Genomic DNA, 12809 nt, shown 5'->3' on the forward strand with positions numbered 1-12809 from the left:
CTGTCCCTGGTCAGGACCTTGTTGGGTAAATAAAGTTTAACCAGCAGGTCAGGGCTGTTGCAGGGCCCTCCTTCTGCGCATCTGTGTGTGTCCCAGCCTTGATGGCTCTCTGCCTCTCTCTCTTGACTTTGAACTAAGCCTCACAACGCTGCCCGGCCTCCCTCCCTTCAGTAAATACACTCAGGATATGTGTTACATGCTCTGCCCACAGCGCTGATGAAATGGGTCCTGTTCCCTGAAGTCTGGAAAAACGATCGGTAGGGGAGCTTGTATTCGAGGCGGGGGTTGGGGAGTGAGGGAAGGTGGAAGGAAAAAGATAAAATTCCTGACTCTGAACAAAAGATAAGATGTTTTTGACTTTGAACAGGTCAAGCCTGCTTACCTGAGCTGCTTGGAGACCTGTGCTGGTGGCAGCTGTGTTTCTGAGTCGTGGTGACCATGGGTCCTTAGTGTAAGAGGCGTTAATCCAAAGAGCAACCCCGAGAGGGAGGGAAAGATGAGGAACCCTGGGCTCAGAAGCATCCCCCCGACCCTGCCACGCAGAGATTTGGAAGTGGGTTAGCTTCTGTTTGAATTCTGGCCTTCCCATGACAAACTGTACGAATCTGGGTAAGGGGCTTAGCCTCTCTGGCCCCCAGAGTCTACCCCAAGCGTTGTGGAAATTCACTGAGGTGATAGATGTGGGCGTTTAGGACTGCGCTCAGCCCACAGCTAATATTTATTGAGTAATTATTTTAAATGCTTTTTGTTGTTGTTGAACTACGGTCGTCCCGCTAATACGTGACAGAGCTTGACTTTCTCAGACTTTAAAGCTTAAGCTCTTTCTACTATTTCGTACCACCATCACTGTTGCCACATCTCGTTTCACAAGGAAGAAAAATGGATCACTTCCTAGACTTCTCCCTTGCCAGTTTCTGCCTGATTTCCCGCGTGGTGGGTCTCCATACGACCACTGACTGCTGGGTTGCAGGTACCTGGGACCGGAAAACTTCCTTCACTCATTGTTAACTCTAGTGAAGTGTGTGGACATCTGATCTGCTTTCTAGAAAATATGAAAATAGAATAATTATTTCGGTATTAAGAATCTGAGTGACACTAGTTTTTAAAAAGTAGGCAAATGCCATTACAGTTAGTTTTAAATATTGATGGGCTATGTCTCTCATTTTTTTTGTGAACAGAGAAGCTATGAAATCAGTCTGCGTTTAAAGAAACACATTACTAAGGGGAGAAAATATTTCCTCATCTTACCTGTTCTCCACGTTCCATCGTCACAGGGGAGAAGTCTGACCGAGCCGCGAACAAATGTGATTCTCTAATCTTTACCTTGTACTACTTACGCATTCACACACAGCTGGAAGGGTGGTTGTTCTTGAATGACTGGAGTAAGGATATTTTAAAGATGAGGCAGAAGGGAAGATGATGACTTCAGTACCAGTAATAGAAGCCCAGGTAACCTCTCTGAAAGGTAATGGTTTTAAGTGGTTCCCACTGGGAGGGGTGATGAACGTAGGCAACCTGCAAACATCCCATGAACATCTCCGCTGCAGGTCTTCAGGTGCCTTCCCTGGGCCTCAGCGTGCTGCCAAATTACCGTGGCAAGTTTAAGTAAATGAATTAGGACAGGATTTTCCAAGCCGATTCCATTAGTGGGTCGTGGAATCAGTTTAATGGGTCACGACAAGCATTGCACAGAAAAAGAAATAGTGAAGAGTATCAGTGTATATAGGATGTGGGAAAGGCTGGTATCATTCCTGGAAACTTTTACTTTAGCTAATTTTAGTGTGGGCATGTTCCTGGGACCCTGCGTGTAAAGAGGGTTACAGACAGGAAAGTTTGAAAGCCATTGATTGATTGATCTGATTGATTGATTGATTGGTATTTTAGAAAGTTGATCAGCTCTAGAGCAAATCTGATTGTGCATAGAAGGGAAGTGCTTTACCTGAGTTCTTCACATTAGTTTTCATATATTGCTGTCGGACAGAATGAAATCTAGGAATAGTCACACAGAGATTTTTTTTTCTCAGAGCTAATACATATTTTATAGCTGGAAGGTAAGGTTTATGACTTCAGTTTTGAGGATCCATTAGATAAAATTAGGAACATAAGGTTGTTGGTGTCCTTTCTGATTCTCATGTCCCATGGACCATTGTGTTTGTAGATTTTGTACTGTAGACTGAATTAAAAAATCTTAAATTGTATCCTAAATACTCTATTTGTTTGACATTTCATGAGATTACAAACTAAAGAGTAGCAGTTTTCTCCTTTGAACTCTGAATGGCTTTGAAAACTTTTTAAAAGACTTATTTCCCGTGTCCCTTTGGGTACATTTGACTTTTAAATACTTAATTTAAGCAGGTAAACTCTCCTATCTTAATTGAGCTTTTTAGATTTTGTTTTAAGGCATAAGGGAAGTAGTTAGGTAGCTGTCATGATACATCTATGGTTTCTTGTTAGAGAATTATTTTATAATTGCTCTTCTGGAAGCAATTAATGATTTCCTTTATAACCAGCTGTAAGTAGAGGACACGTTCTCATTATGAATGTGTTGACATGTCACTTGTTCTTGCCCTTTTTATTTAATTAAATCAATCAGTAGCTCCTGTTGTGTGTGGCTTTTAAAACAGACACAGTTAAAGTTCTGAACTTTTTCACAAGAGCTGTGGGAGAAGTCAGAAACTGATGGGAAGTTTCTGGGTGCTGAGTTGTTGAGTAAGAATCCTATTGCAACAAAAGAAATGAAAACGTTTCAAACGTGGGTAACTTAAGGGGGAGAGAGAAGCAGAGTTCTCCATTTCATGTGAAACTGGGGTTGGGCAGAGCATTTACTGAGCCTGCCCTGTTTTTTTATCTGGAGTATTGCTGCTGCAGGCATGTCAAGACTGGGGGAAAACATATAAAGCAAATAGTATTGTTGGTTAGTGGCAGATTTGTCGGAGATGCCAGCGTGAGTAACCTGATGGAGGATGTACGGGTCCTCAGGGCAGGAGTCCTGAGCCCTGGGGGCTGTGGACAGGGGTAAGTGGTTTGAGTTCTACCTGCCTCCTTGGATGGGGGAGGAGGGGTGACTGTTAAGGCTTTAAGAGAGGGAGAGTTCCCTGGCAGATGGAAGCTAACAAGTAAATATGAGAGTGTTGCAATAGTCATAAATTGTACTTAAAAGTTTATATATAAACAAACATCCTTAAAACATCTTGTTTGAAGATGAATAATGTCACTTAACTTATGTGGGTTCTGAATCGTGATTTTGATTTAATTTTTTTTTTTTTTTTTTTTTTTTTGTAAATGGAGTACCAGGGATTGAATGCAGGACCTCGTGCACACTAAGCACGTGCTCTGCCACCGAGCTCTACCCTCCCCACCCCTCCCCGGCTCTGGATTATGATTGATGAATCTGTTGCTTGTCACTGAAGTTAAATAATTATATCTCTCAGGCCTCTATTTACTCCAGGAATATATAAATTTGAAATTTTGTCTGTGCTGTAATTAACAGTGAGCCCCTTCCTATTGCAATAAGAAGAAAGGCATTAACACGTCTCAGACATTGTGGCACCTGACGTCCGCTCGCTTAAATGCTGGTAGCTAGCTTGTAGGGTTCTTTTTTCTGTGTCCCTTGTTTGCCAAGTCAGTGGCTTTCATTCTTTCCCCATTCTCATTGTGACAGTTTTTCTCTGCTTGTTCCTGTAGAGGAAGTCCGGGCTTCAGCGAAGGCCCTGAGAAGGTCATGCCCGCTTTTGGATGGGCTGTGCCTGTGAGGTGGGGGTGACCGAAGTGACCGCTTATGGTGTGTAGACAGCCTCATGGAGCTGGGGGTGCCCCGCTTGTGTTTTCCTGTGGCTGCAAGACAGCCAGGGCCAGGCGTCTTAGGATGACGAGCCTCCGGAGGGAGTCATGTGCGGAGTTCAAGCAGAGAAAGTGAAGAGTCAGTGTAGTTCCTCCCTTGTCCCGGGGCCTACATTAACTACAGGTGTGTTTACATTTGAACTTCTGCCCAAATACCCTGAGGTTAAAAAGGGAGGCTTTGCATAGAAGGAGAAGCTAAAGGCTGAAGGTGTTCGCATTAAAAAGCCCGTCCTTGTTGCTTCTGTAGCCTTCATCACAGATGCTGTGAGGACTAACGCTTGTAAGAGTTCATCGTTGCTGTAGTTCCCCTTTCGGCTTTGGAGTGGAGGAGCAGAGTAGCTGTGACCTCACCCAGAGGGGCCCAAGAGCCCCTCAGCAGGAGGTTGGGTGTCTTTGAAGACAGTTAGTTGAACTGAGTATGTGTCCTAGTCAGCTCCAGCTGCCGTAACAAAATACCATACGTAACATTGCAAACTGACTATACTCCAATTTAAAAAAAAGTAAAATAAAAAAAAATGCTATGCCATGGGGGAAAAAAAAAGCATAGCTGGGTGGGGTAAACATCAGACATTTATCTCTCACAGTTCTGGGGGTGGGAAGTCCAAGATCATGGTGCTGGCTGCTTGGGTTCCTGGTAAGGACTGTCTTCCGGTCTCACAGATGGCAGCCTTCTGACTATGTCCTTATAGGGTGGGGGGGGGCGTGTGTGGCACCAGCTCTGGTGTCTCTTCCTCTTACAGGAACACTGGTCTCATCATGGGGGCCCCACCCTTGTGACCTCATCTAATCCCCATCGTCTCACAAAGGCCCCACCTCTAGGTACTGTCCTGTGGGGGACAGGGCTTCAGCAGGGGAATTTGGGGGGAACACCATCTGCCCACAGAAGTCTGTGTGTGATGGATTTGACTGTCCACCTGACACTCACTGCTGCCCCCTCTTCTGCTGGAGTGCCAAGCCCCCATCTTCCTAGCACCCTTTGTGCCTTGGTGATCCCATCACACAGTTATGGCCAGTGAGGTGTGAGAAGGGCCCCAGGGGCTTCTGGGAGTGGCCTCCCTCCCAGATAAAGAGACCTGGAGCTCAGGGCTTTCCCAGTCTGCCTCTCCTCCTGGAGCTGCCGGGGCTACCAAGGCAGAGCTGAGCGATGAGAAGACCCCGGGCCCCCATGACACCACTGAGCCCTGAGGCAGCCTCAGGCATCCTCACAGCACAGTCTTATGGGAGGTGACAGTGAGCCCTGGTTGTTGCAGCTCCTCTTAGGCGGGTGTTGTTACATGTACGCGGGGCTTCCTCACTGATGGAGTCCGGGCACAGCCTTCCTCCTCCTGGAGTTGGAAGGAGGTACAGTCTTAGGAAGACCTTACCCCTGAGACCACCCTGGGCTTCCCACCCGAAGGTGTCCGTATCACACCGTTGATGGTGGGCCTGAATTGTCCACAGGCCGGGAGCCTGGGACGTCAGGGGCCACATCCCACTCCAGCCTAGCTCTTTGGGGCCCGGCCTGAGGCCCAAGCAGAGGAGGGGACGTTCCTGGTTCTGGTCTTGCTGACAGCGTTTGGCTCAATAACCCTGTCTTGGTTTTGGTGTCCTCACAACAAGACTGGCTGTTTGTTGTTCACAGAAGGCCCACGGGGCCACCTGAAAAGGGCAGATGGGCGATCAGACTTCAATTAGAAGCACCTGGGCGGTGTCAGTAGCTGCTCTCTGGGGTTTAGTTGGAGCCAGACAGTCCTCCAAACACCCAGATGGAGACGTGCCTCAGTCCTCACACCAGTTTTTCACTGTGGAAGCAGAAATCAACTTGAGTCAGCTCATGTCTTCCTAATTGTGAAACAGTTAACCATTCAGAAAAACACATAATTGTAACCGTTGTTTCTCGTGTGGAGATCTCTTTTAAAAAAGTGAAAAATGAAGTTTTCCAGACCAATTCTGACTGTGCTGTATTTCAAAAGTGAAATTCATTTGAGTGATTGGAAGTCAGAACATCTTCTTCCATAGAAATAAACCTGTTCAGCCCACAAGATGGTTGAAATATAGTGTATTTGAGGAGAAAAGTTGTAAAATATAGGATAACTGCCTGTCGTTTTACCAGTAAGAAACAGACCCGGAGAAGTGACAGGACAGGGCTTAGGTTTGTGGATCTTTTATTTAAGGTTCTTTCTACCTCATGTTCCTAGTAACTTATTAAGACAAAAGAGTGTTGAATCCCCCCAGCCAGCCACCACCAGGAATGTCTGTGTCATTTTAGAGAGGTTCGGTTCATTTAGCTTCTGCAGCAGGGGGAGTGTAGCCCGGAAAAGCGTTGGATTGTTTGTGCTTGTGCTGGGGGATTTGGAAAGTGGGGTTAGAGAAATGGGGCCAGACCTGGTGGGATGCAGTCAAGAAGCAGGCACAATTCAGTGAGTGGGGATCTTAACAAAATTTTTATATCGGAGGTGGGAGATTAAAGTGGGGTTAGAGCTGTCACTTCGTGAAGAATTAGCAGCCACACCTAGTGAGAGAAGGGGGCTGTCCATTCATTTTCAAGGAGGTGCTTAGGGGCTTAGCATGTGTGTCCAGCGCTGAGCCTTCTTCAGGTACGAATGGCAGGACTGGGGGCGATTTTCAGTAAGGCCTGTCTCAACTTCTTCCGTTGTCAGTACAGCTGATTTTTCACATTCCCAGTCATTTTATTTGATTTTATCCTGAATATGGATGCTTGAAGAAGGGTAAGTTTTAACAGGAGAAGGATGAGACGGTAAACAGAGTGACGAGGATGTCTGAACTTACTGTGTCTGAGCAGTCACTGGTTTCTAGCAGTATAGTTGGTCAGCGTTACTGTCTCAGGTTGCAGGCAGATGAGTAGTTTTCTCCTACCCGAGAGGCATTTTTTGTTTGTTTTGATCGTCACAGTGACATTGTGCTCCTCTGGAATTTGGCAGGACATAGAAGCAGATGGAAGTGTGGTGCTGTTATTGAAATATAGTTTAAGTACATTCTCATCTTTAAAGATGCCACCCGGTTATTGATCAGGAGGTAACATTAATGGTAGTGCACTGCCAGTGCCAGAGACACACCCCAGGTCAGTAGAAAATGTAGGAAATCAATTTAGAAAATTCAGGGTAGTCCCATACAGGAGTGAGAAGTGAGAGAGGCCGTGAGGTGCAGCGAAGTGGGGGCCAGAGGCAGACGTCGGTTTTGGTCCAGGTTTGGCCACCTTCTCTGAGCGTAGGCAGGCGTCCCATCTCCCTGGCCTCGGGCTCCTCATCTGTAGCACTGAGCAGGTCGAACAGATGGTCTCTGTGCTCTAAGTTTCTCTAAGTCACTTGAAGATAGTCTCCTTCTCTGAAAATCTTTGTTTGGTTGCCTGTTTGGACCAAATCATGCATTTTATGGACTTACTAGTCCGCTCTTGATGGCTGGAATATTTGAGGCCTTTGAAAATTAGTCCAGCAGGAAGTTTTTTCTGGTCTGTGTAGTTTCCTTCCCCTCAGGAGTGTCTAGGCCTAAGCTCACCGTCTTCCCAGTCCGTCCCCTCTGGAGCTTCCTGAAATGAATGACTGAGGTGTTTCCGCCTTAGAAAATCACATGTGGTAAACGTGCCAAGGGAGGCTCCTTTATTCAGAAGTTTGCAGTTGGGAAATTAAAGTCTTGTAGTGTTTGTTTGCAAATTTGAATTTTGTGAATATAAAATAGCATAATATAAAAATTTGAGTTTTATGTTTGCAACCGTATGCATGCAAATTTTGAATGCAGAAAGTAAGAAGAACTGATCAGAAGTTGCCTCATTTCAGAGGTGATAGTCCAGGCAGTTTGTAAAGGGTGTTTAGGGGACTCCCAGTGGCAGCCCCACTTAGCAGGTGGGAGGAGGGCCTACCATGTTGGGTCAGTATCGCGCTGTGCTGTCACTCAAGGGCTTTAAAGTTGCCGCTAGTGTGGGCTAGTATTTAACGTGCACTTAAATCGAAACATCTTTCTGTAGCCTCCCAAGATGTCAGGCAGGTCTTTACCTCCAGGTATGTCAGTGATGGTGCCAGTGACGGTGCCGCCTCCCCTCTGCCCCCGTCAGTAACTTTGCTGAAATATGGTGAAGACGACACAGGGTGGGTGGGACGCGTCATGCTGTTGATTTAGGGGAAGGAGCACCGAGCAGACTTCCACGTTTAAGAGTTGCCCTAGAGGGGCCCTGGAGCAAAGTGGGGCGGGGTGTGGACCCTGGTGCCCACTGTGGGAGCTGCCGCCTGCCAGCTTTGTAGCCTTCGGTGAATTACCCAGCCTCTCTGGGCCTCAGTGTACAGTGGGGCAAATTTTAGTGTCTACCTCAAAGGTGGCGAGGCACACAGTGAACATGAAAACACAGACAGCCGGGCCCTCCCACAGCGACGCTGACCCAAGGCCTCTCAGGGAGGGCCTCCGCATCCAGCAAGCTCCCCGGCTTGTCCCACGATTCCAAAGAGCTTTGGTACCCACAGACACACTGACTGGAAAATAAAGGACATACTGCTGTGGAACCTGACGTTTTTTCTCCCATTTGTACATCGCGACTAGCTTTCCTTTCATCATTTGTTCTAATAATATGATTTGTAAGCTGCGTTGTGTTGCATTACTAGATATGTAAGCAGTTTCCTTCTTTTGCAGTATCATGAATCATAGGCAAAATATTGTCATACGTACGTTTTGTGGACATCTCTGGTTATCTCCTCGGAGTAACTTCCTGGAAGTGAAATTACCAGATTCACAGGTGTGTACGTGTTACAGCCTTTTGTCACATCCCACCAACACGCTCCCCAGGCCGGAAGTAGCAAGAATTTATCTTCTTACGAGTAGTCTGTGAGAGTAGACAGTGATTTTTCTAAATGTAAGGCACTGAGGAGAAAGAACTGTCATTAACTTTATGGAAATTGTGTGTATTTCGGCTTTGGTGTGGGACTAGACAGGAAGAATGTAGGTTTATAGGGAGGACAGAAGCGTCAAGAGGACCTAGGGGTAGAGCAATAGGGCTGAACTGTGGCTTGATTTCAGGGTCATTTTAGGGTTTAGACTTGCATTCAGCTAATCACAGTGTAATGTATACTTGCTGTGGGTGATTGTATGCTAAGAAGGGTAAATAGTGCTTCTTTTTCATTTATTGTGTATGGAATCTGTGTGATTCCTGGCCAGAGTCTCGAGGGGCCCCCTGGATTGAGGGTTTGGGTTTAATAGAATCTAGTCCACGCTCCATCCTACATGGACATCTCCAGCTCTGGACCGAGTGGTTGAGACCCTTCTAGAGGGACTTGGAGGGAGGGTGGCTGCATCTGGGGAAATTCACCATCAGGACTGGAAAGCTTGCTCAGCGTAGATGCTCTGCGCGGGGAACAGGGAGGAGCAGAAGTGGAGGCCACAGGTGGGGTATGCATGGAAGGGAAGAGGGGCGCCCTCCCCGCGTCCACCTGGCCCTGATGATGGGGCCAGAGTCCTGCGGCCTCAGGTGCTAGGCCCCTGAACTCTCCTGTATTATCAGAATGTTAGAACCAGTAAGGGACTGCAAGGGTCATCTGGTCCAGCCTTCTCTTTTTACAGATAAGGAAAGGAAGTTAAATAATTTATTATTTTCAATTAAGCTTCTCCTCATATGTTTTTAAAATCAGATAGTTCACCTTGGAACAGGATAGGCTGGGCTTTCTTTCCTTGTTCTGGGAGAGCTGAGCTTTTGAGAACTGATGTGGCGGGTTGGTGGACAGGGAGGCCGACTGCAAGGGTGGCCCTCTGCTCAGCCCTGGAATACTGAGCTGACTTCGTGCCCAGCCCACACTACCTCTGAGTCACAGGAGCTTCCCTTGTGTCTCTCTTCAGATCTGCACATGCCTTTCTGGTTCCCAGAGGCTTCCAGGTAACCTTGGACATAGGGGAGCGCTCTCCTTGTGCCAGCCCCGTGTTTTCTAGAATTTACACATGCTAGTTTTCTTAGTGCAATTCCCCAAAAATGGTTTTCTTCATTTTCTTTTAGTAAAGAAACACATGTGACCAATATTTCTTTTAGGAAACAGCAGGGGCTCTGAACACAACTGTGCCTTCTGCCACTGGGTGACACTGTCAGACCACAGAACTGGTAAAATCGAGGGTCCCTGAGTTTCAGATCTCATCCAACTGCTTTACGCAGGAGAGAGAGAAACTCAGAATCACTTAATGGTCATCTATCAGATGTTATTTGCTAAGTGGAATGTATCAGCTGAAGGCGATTTTAAGGCCAGTGAGTTTAAGGTATTCAATTATTAAATCTGTTCGTTGGGCAGCATTTCAGTTGCTTACAGGTTTGTGCGGATTAACGGGCGGCATAGTAATGAAGTGCTAATTATGTCATGGGGATATTTACACAAGCCAGTGTACTCAGAATTTACTTCCCAGCAGACAACAAGCTGGGCTACCTTTCTGTGACAAAAGATTCATAGTTCATACACAGCAGTTCATGCTGTGGACTTTTAGGGAGGGTTTTGGGGGATCATCTTATGTCAGCGGGAGCAGAATCTGCTGGTTTAGAGAAATGGGCACTTGGTTCCCTGTGCTGATCTGTATCATGAGAACCAGGAACTTGTCTCTGACTCATTCTGAGCTCCTTCAAGGTCAGATGAGGACAGTTTGTTCAGAGCATGAGTTGCCCCCCCACACACCCCGCCCCGTTTTTGGCCCCTTCTGTAGTCTGAGCTCTACGCTTCACCTGTCAACTGGTCACATGTGGTTGAACGGGACATGGAGGGCACACCGAGCTGTTTCTGGGGAAAAGAAATGAGGAAAAGTCAAGCCCTCCTTCTGTGAATTTAATGCGAGGGGTAAGAAAACTTCTAGTTTTAACAGAAGCAGGTGTTGAGTATCCTTAGGGAAGTTTTAACGGTGTCCTGTTGGGACAGAATGGAGGGAAACCCCAAGAGGACTCAGGAAAGGCTTCAGGGGAGGAGCTACTTAGCTTGGGTTCTGTAATCCTCCATGTCTGCCCCCTTCATTCAGGGTAGCCTTGTGGGTGCCCACGGGGTGTCGCACAGTGTGGTGCCGGGAACGCAGGACGGAGTCAAGCCAGGCCCGCTGCCGGCCCCGGGGGCGCTCAGTCACAGCCACTAGAGTCTGTGGCCCCGGCTTTCTCTTAGTGCTTCTTCGTCATCTGGTCACCACGTGTCCGCCTGTCCTTTAACAGCGTGTGTCTGAGGCGTGGTGCCAGAGATGGAGGGGGTGATACGAGTCGGAGGGCTCTTGCCTTCTGAAGGGATGCACATCTCACCTTCGAGGGAGAAGGCCGGAGACACAGGCAGAACTGGCGGGTGGTAAGTGTCAAGCTTACGGGGGAAAGGAGCACCGAGGAGGGCCACCCAACACTCCAGACGAGGGGTGGTGGCCCGGAGGAGGGCGGCGGCAGGCTGGCAGAGGGGGGCTTCACACAGAGGGAGGGCTCAGAGCACGTGGGGCACAGGGCGGGCGCGAGGGAGGACTGCGGGGCCAGGGGCCTGCTCCCGAGAGCTCCTGGCACCCAGGGAGTGGGGCAGAGGAGGACGCCTGGGACTCGGGTGCAGGAGAACCAGAAGCCTTCCAGGTCGCGGAGGAGCTGGACGGCAGCTCTGAGTCCCAGGGATAGGCTGAGGAGACTGGGCCCCAAGAAGCCAGGAGCCCTGGGGCCTGAGGAAAACCCCTGGACGTGGGCTGCTAGGCAAATAAGGTGCTTCCTGTCATCTCTTCCTCTTGGGGATCCCCGGGGCGTTTTGTCCCTGGGGCTGCCTCGCAGGTCGCAGCCCTTGCGGCCAGACCCCGGGGGCCAGAGCGCGGGGCCCTTCACCTGGGAGGACTTCTGCAGTGGGGAGGCCGACCTTCGCTGGGGCCCTTCCGGGCTGGGGTGCGTGTCGGCTTGTACCCGGGCCCGCTGTTGTATTGGCCTCTGCCTGGTTGAGAAGCCTTCTGTGCTGTGGGGCTGCGGGTGGGACTTGGGGGGCTGGAGCACGGGGTGGCCGGGCCCGCCTGGGGGACGGTCTCCCTGCAGCTGCCGCCTGTCCCTGCCCATGGTGATGCCCGCACCTGGTGGCCCTCTCGCCTTCCTCTCGGACGTGGGCTGCCCATGGCTGATGTGGAGGGGCACATCCCCCTCCCCCAACTCACTGTTCACAGAGTTAGGTAGTACTGCCGTCCACCAGGGAGTTCTAGCATCTTCTCTGGAGGCAAATGGAGGAAACGTGCAGAACATGCGTCTCATCTGAAGTTCTGGGACTTGTTCAGGTGTCTGAGTGGAAAAGTCACCAAGATCTGCCACTTCTAGGACCGGAGGATGTTACCATTGGCTGAAGGCCCTGGAAGGGTTTATTCACCTCTTTAACCAGCTTCCCTTCCTCCCTCAGCTGAGCAGCTTAGCGCATTTTTATCTATTTTATATTAGTTTTGTTCTACCTGGAGACTTTTTTCCTCACATCCCCCAGAGTGTTTTTGGTTTTGTTTTAATTTTTCTCAGTGTATCTTGCCTTCACACTTTTCCAAGGTAGCTTGAACATCCAACTTTCTAACAAAACCAGATTATTCAAGAACTGCTTTTCTTTTTCTTTTTCTTTTTCTTTTTCTTTTTTTTAACTTTTACTTAGGCTTTGAGCATGATCTCATTGGGCAACATAGCAAACTCCTTTCCCTTCTTTTTTTGGCTGAACGCTGAACTTTGGGGAGCTAGGAGGCAGAAGGAATTCAATCACAGGGTTAATTTGCTGCTTCCTAGGAAAGCAACCCAAACTTTCATTTGCCGGCTGTCAGCATCACTTTCTTCTGCTCAGGCCCCGGCGGAATCATGGGCGCCCATCTCTGGTGCGAGCGTTCTCTGAGGTCCTGTTCTTTCTGGTTACCGCCTAGTTGTGTTTGAGCAATTTTGTGTTAGCTTATAGATGCACTGTTAACAGTCTAGAAGCTTGGTAATAAGCACACAGGAGCAGTGTGCTCCTTCCACTTTCAGCGCCAACAGAGTGAAAGGCACAAGTGTAAAATGGTTTTTT

At 48.4% G+C, this 12809-nt stretch overlaps 1 protein-coding gene across 4 annotated transcripts in view; it reads left to right on the forward strand.

Annotated features, from left to right (window-relative positions):
* The window catches only part of FAM107B (family with sequence similarity 107 member B), a 187504-nt gene that overhangs the window by 155432 nt on the left and 19263 nt on the right, over positions 1-12809 (forward strand). The window contains exon 1 of one of the 4 annotated variants that reach the window (XM_072955001.1): positions 127-257. The exons of the other annotated variants lie outside the window; for them this stretch is intronic. The gene's annotated coding sequence lies outside the window, so the exon portion shown is untranslated. Of the gene's footprint in view, positions 1-126; positions 258-12809 lie in introns of those variants that run through there. 4 annotated transcript variants of the gene reach the window in all.

This window comes from Vicugna pacos, chromosome 35 (assembly GCF_048564905.1).
Source record: "Vicugna pacos chromosome 35, VicPac4, whole genome shotgun sequence".
Taxonomy (NCBI): Eukaryota; Metazoa; Chordata; class Mammalia; order Artiodactyla; family Camelidae; genus Vicugna; species Vicugna pacos.